The sequence below is a fragment of the Mustela nigripes genome, chromosome 18 (genome assembly GCF_022355385.1).
Source record: "Mustela nigripes isolate SB6536 chromosome 18, MUSNIG.SB6536, whole genome shotgun sequence".
Classification (NCBI taxonomy): domain Eukaryota; kingdom Metazoa; phylum Chordata; class Mammalia; order Carnivora; family Mustelidae; genus Mustela; species Mustela nigripes.
In genome coordinates this window covers 7,305,180-7,311,528 of record NC_081574.1, presented here as the reverse complement: position 1 = coordinate 7,311,528, position 6,349 = coordinate 7,305,180, and positions in this window count along the sequence as shown.

The following is a 6,349-nucleotide window of genomic DNA, read 5'->3' as shown; positions in this document are numbered from 1 at the left end:
CTACTCTCTGATGCTCAAATACAACTGAGCTCCTGCCACGGCTTCTGGAACAGTAACACTGGGTTCTAGAAATGTCATTTTTCCTGGGATAATTGCCAGGAGCAGGGAACTTGTTTGTTTTCTGCATTTGTTGCGTATGGGGCTAGAACTGTTGATAATCTTACAGGCCCTGCTATGTCTTTGACCTTTTTTGATATGTTAGAAACGTCAGAGAGCTGGCATTGAGCTGAAAGGACTTTTGATGCCCTGAAAGTATTCCAAGTGAGGATCTGGATGGGGATGTTGCGGGAACTCTAACTGTACCCAATTCCTGACGACTCCTCTGACTAGGCTGAGCAGAATGAGAAATTAGTAAAATCATGTTTGGATCTTAATTTAGCTTGAGTTGGTTTTTCTTTTCTTTTCTTCTTTTTTTTTAACTTCAAACTGGTAAGTCACAAGAGCAAATGAGTGTAATTTTGGACTCCAAGTCCTTTACGTCAACATGCTAACCGCTTATTCCCTTTTTAAAACTTATAAAATTCAACAGTATATTGAGGTTGCACAAAACAAATGTCTATCTTAACCAGATTATGAAGTGGTAACCCAGATTCAAGGAACAGGACATTGCCTCCATGCCATGTGCCTATCCTGCACCCAGAGAGTGCTTCCTGCCTAGCTATTCTTCATTATACTCTCAGGGCCTAAGTCTGTATCCCTAAAAATAATGGTCAGTTTTGCCTTTCTATGAGCTTTCTATAAATCAAATTATAGGTCCTTTCTGGAGGGTGGAGATCATTATATCAGCATTCTGTCTATGAGATCACACGTGTGGACAGCTGCAGTTCGTTTCATAAAGAACTAAAGGACTGAACTGAACTGACAGCTTGGATAAGTGGAAACCAGATGGCATCCACAGGGCCGTGATAGCTGTTTAACCTCAGTGCCCACAGCACAGACCGGAGAACGGATGTGGTCTCTCCACTCCCTGGGGGAATTCAATCCTATTCTCTTAGCTCTGGCCAATACTCCCCTTAATGAGCTTCATTAGATTTTTTACGGACTCTTGGGCCATTGTCAATGGCCTACCTATTTGGTCAGCCACTTGGAAAACTACATACTGGCGAATCTGATGCTCTTCTTCGAGGCCACACACTACGGAATCAAATTGTGCCACTAAATGAACCATCTGGGCCACTCATGTGGACGCGCATGGTAAGAGCTCGTTCTGATGAGACCTGCTGACGCTGCAGACTGAATCCACATGCCCAGCTTCCAAGCATCGTTGCCTCCATCCATCATGGCACGGGTCATGACAACACATGGACATAACAGACTGGGCAAAAATGCAAGATTCTGTTTTTTTTTTTTTTTTTGCAGAGCTAACCCTGCCTCAAGACTTGTGACTCTGCCTGAGGCTGACTCATCTGTCCCCCAGTCGGGAAGGCTGCATGGCCCTGCCCCCCTCCTCCTGGCACACTGACTACTTAGGGACTTTGACCCTCTTCTAGGGTTATCAGCAGTGCCTCGCTGCAGATAACTGCCTTCTGTTTATGACCTTTCCTGTTTTTCCAGTCCAATCAGCTAACCACTGTGGCTCTCGAAACTACTCCACGCCATGTGTTTGGCTTTCCGGATTGTTTTCAGTCAGCCTCTCGGTGGTGTGCTTTTTCTCACAAAAACGACTTAACAAAGATGGACAAAGTATTTGATGAAGCTTCTGTGCTCCCTACCATCCACCGGTGTCTGACCCTGTTGGAACAGCTTCCTCAAGAATAAACAAAGCAAGAAATTCTGACCTTACCTTTCACGCTTCTTCCTGACCCACACACCCAAATAAAGCAGAGGGATGACCGAACGTGGCTGTCTCCAGAACAAGAGCATCCTCCGCTGTGGCTTCCTGGCTGATAATCAGAATAAAAACAGTGGGCAGTTATATAGACACAGTTTGAAAGTTGGGAATTCTACCCTGATCATTCCTAGACATAATGCATCTCCCTTTCCGCTTCATAGCCACGAGCCTGGCTAGGACTCCCGCCAGAAGGCAGCCCAGCTGAGGCAGCGCAGCTGAAGGTGGGCCGTTGGATATTCAAACAATCCTTCTTGAGCCACCTGGATACATCTCCTTCGTTGGGGTGGCATGACTCTAGATCACGAGAATGATGACTGGTTGGGGAATCTGCTTACCACGTCCCCACTAGAGGACCACAGAGGCTAAACTTGGGAGATGGAACAGGTCCCTGTGCCTTATAAAAATTCCCTGTCCTAGTGCGTCTGACCCTTCTGGATTAAAAGTCTGAGGGTGAGTAGAGGAACACCAAAGAGAAGGTAAAATTTCAGTTGTTGAAGTGGAGCCAGACCACTTTGTGGTTGTGGAGAGGGGTCCCTAATGAACAGAGAGCCCCTCAGACCCTGGGAGGTGTGAGGAGGGAGGATCTCTGCCCTCCAGATCTGCCCGCAGAGCGTTCCGCACAAATAAAAATGGCGTCTCACAGCTTTCCCAAACTGTTGAAGGCACTCTCAGCTTGATGGGTGGCTGGATCTGGCCCAGCCACGTGGTTCTCAGCAAAATTTGATCATCATCCCTGTTGGGGAGTCATCCCTTTTGGAGAGTCTACTGGAAATAGTAAGGGATGGCTTCAGCTCCTTTTTTTTTTTTTTTTAAGATTTTATTTATTTAGGGGCGCCTGGATGGCTCAGTGGGTTAAGCCGCTGCCTTCAGCTCGGGTCATGATCTCGGGGTCCTGGGATCGAGCCCCGCATCGGGCTCTCTGCTCAGCAGGGAGCCTGCTTCCCTCTCTCTCTCTCTGCCTGCCTCTCCATCTACTTATGATTTCTCTCTGTAAAATAAATAAATAAAATCTTTAAAAAAAAAAAAGATTTTATTTATTTACTTGACAGAGAGAGATCACAAGTAGGCAGAGAGGCAGGCAGAGAGAGAGAGGGAAGCAGCCTCCCCTGCTGAGCAGAGAGCCCAATGCAGGACTCCATCCCAGGACCCTGAGACCATGACCTGAGCCAAAGGCCGTGGCTTAATCCACTGAGCCACCCAGGTGCCCCATGGCTTCAGCTCCTATACCCCTGTCAGTACCTCCAATGTCTTCGTATCCCCACTCCTGGAGCCCTCACTCAGTTTTCTCTGGGGTGGATGAATGCTAGCAGTTGTGGTAGGGATCAACTGGACAGGTTTCACTATCCTTAGGCAGTATCCCCCCCCCCCCAAAAAAAAGAAAATAAAAGAACTAGATTTAATTAGCAAACTACACTGGAGCCCTAAGTTTTGCCAGCCATTGGGAGGCCATGTTTTGAGGCACCAGCTCCCTGTGTCCCCCTGACCCCAAGTAATGTAGGGATCACTTGGGGAGTCCCAACAATTGTAGACATGCTTCCTTTCCAAAGCCACCATGAGCATCCTTGGGGTGGTCCCCCTTGTGTAGAAGCCAGATATTAACTTGCCTCCATCCTAAAACCAAAGTGGGTTGCACTTAAGGAGTGATCTAGAAAACACCACCAGTAGATTATGTAGTCCTCGGGTTGAGAGCAGAATGAATTAGGGGTCCCCAGAAAAAGAAAGAGGAGACATAGCTCTCTCCACTGATGAAAGCTCATTTCAGGCCTCAGCTACCTTGAGATGTGTGCCTGACCAGCATTGCTTGCCGAGGGCACATTTCTTACAGAACTTCCTGGATATGCTGAAATTGCAGAGGAATAGACTTCAGCAGTTAATCATTTTAAGGGAACAAAAGAATGTAAGAACAAACAGCCACATAAGGCCGGGAGATACCCTAATCCCACCAGAACAATTAATCAGTGGTAAACTTCCCACTGCTGTTTCAAAAGCAACAACTGACCTGATGCATATTCCATTCTTGAGTTTTCTTTGCAGCATGTAAATGCCTTTGAACACTCAAACAGCAAACCAACTGGAACCAGAGAATTGAAGACACTGACCTTGCTGATCTTCCTGACTTCGATCAACTAAGACCTGGACTCTGGCACCCTAAGAGGATTTTTGCCCCAATTCCTTTCTGAAGTCCCCATTATGCAAGTCCCTTCATGAACACTGCATGCACCCTTAGCTTAAAATTTCTCTAGTTTTTTGCTTAAGAAAACACTGCTTTGGGAAATACTCCCAGTGTTCTCATTTACTTATGGCAACTAAAACCCTTCCTTTTCCTACTCTGGCATGGTTGTATCTTTTGGTCTGACACCAAGAGGCAAACCCAGTTTTAGGTAACAAGATGGCTGCAGAGATCTCTCCAAAATGGGACTGGCCTTGATCACTTGGAGTTGCTCCCCAGAGAAATACATGACTCATTATTTATGCATACTCTGGGGATAATTACCCCTACAGTGAGAGTACTGCATTGAGAAAACATGGTTCAAAATTTGTCTCTCCCTTTAGCTAAAGTGATTGATAAAACTACCTTGGCACAAGAAGGCAGGAACTAATGGTTTATGGGAGTTGTTCAGCTGGTTGGGTCCAGGACTCCGGTGGAATTGTTGACATCAGTGTGGTAAGATTTTCCTCATCCTGCTGCTTGGAGTCTTGTAAGTAGCCTCATGTGCATGTTGTATGAGACAAATTGGATGGATGTGGCCCCATCCCAGCCTCCGTCAAAGCTTCTGTTGTGTCTTCAGATTTATCGCAGGGGCTGACAAGAGTGACGGACTCACGGGAAAATCAACCAGAAGCCAAGATGGTACGGAAATTAAAAGTGAAGATGTTGGCTCACAGTTCTCCAGGTGTCTCTTGAACCTGTGCTCTTCTTCTAAGTAGAGACACCTGCTGCCTTTTTCCCCCTAGACTATCCTTTCAAGAATGTCTACGGAGTCGATAGCCTTGGGCAAGAGATCAATGTCTTTCTCTAGAGCAGAGAGCAAGTTTGTAAAATGATAATGGTCTCCCTCCAGGGCAAAGTTGAGGCTGGCTTACTGATCATTATGGAAGATCTGGACTGCTAAAGCTTCGAGTTCCTCAGCTGTGACACAAATCCTCTGTGTGTGCAGCATACCGTGGGCCCCTCCATGTTGGCCCTGAGGGCCTTGGAGGCAAGAGGAATTGATGCAAACACTCAATTCTTGCTACTCTCTATGCCAGGAATAATAAAGTCCTCTGACCGGAAAGAAAGTCTGTGACCCAGAAGGCTCCCGTCTTCTGTAAGCAGCCAAGAAACTATGGCAAGCTAACTTAATACACTGCAAGTAGAATAGTATCTCAGATCCTTCATAGTTCTTGATGGGGAGGATTTTTTTTTTTTTTAATTAGCCTCCTTGAGAGTCAATGAGCTTCTTGAATTTGCATATTGATATCTTTTATTAGTTTGTGGATATTCTCAGCCATGATCTTTCAAAATTTTCCTTCTGACCTTTCACCTCCCTCCCTAACACCTTGATTAAATATATGTTAGATTTTCTAAATCTCTTCCTCCTCCTCTTTCTTCTGCCTCTTTCATCCTGGATGATTTGTTCTGACTTATCTTCAGACATACATACTTTCTCTTGGTTACTGCTAATCTGGTATACCCATCCATTGAGTTAGCAATTGTAGTTGTTCTGTTTTTTAGTTCCCAAGACAGATAGATAGATAGACAGATAGACAGATAGATTGCTCTTAAATCTGTGATATCCTTTTTAACTATCCCAGTTTCTTGCTGAGAATTTGAAGTTTGGCTTCCATCTCTTATGAGCTTAATATGATACTTGACACATACTACGTTTCTAGAAAACTTCACTCTCCAAATACCTACGGGTCTGTCATTTGTTGTCTGTGCTGGTTTTCGTTCATATTAATCCACCTTTTTGTGCTCCCTATTTTTTAGTGAGTGCTAGATACGTATAAAGAAAAATCTTACCTTGGTTTCATGGACCTCAGTGTTAGGCATATTTATCCTGGTTTATCTTTGTAAAATATTTACAGAACCCACTCCTGCCTTCGGTGACATTACAGTCCATGGCCAGGTGGGGGAGCTCGCCAAAGTACGGTAGGTGGAAAGCTCCACGCGCCAAGCTCTGAAGGCAGTTCCTATGGAAAATGAAGCCTGAATGTACTTATTAGGGGAAAAAATGAGGCGTGAGAAAGACAAGGAAGGAAAAAAAAAAATGCTGAGCTAATGCTGATGATGAGGGAACAGAAGGATGGCTGAGGACAAAGCACAAGGAGATGCTCTGCAAACCACAGCCCCCCCTACACTCCTGGGTGGGATGTGTGTGACACTCTTCCAGGAATCTCCCAACTATCTTGATCTTAATGACTTGCTAGAGGGAGAAACCTTGACAAGGGCAAGACCTCTGGTATCCGGTATCTTGTAAGTCCTCTTTAGCATATGAGAGATCTTCTAAAACCTCCCTTTTTCCTTACCTCCCCAAC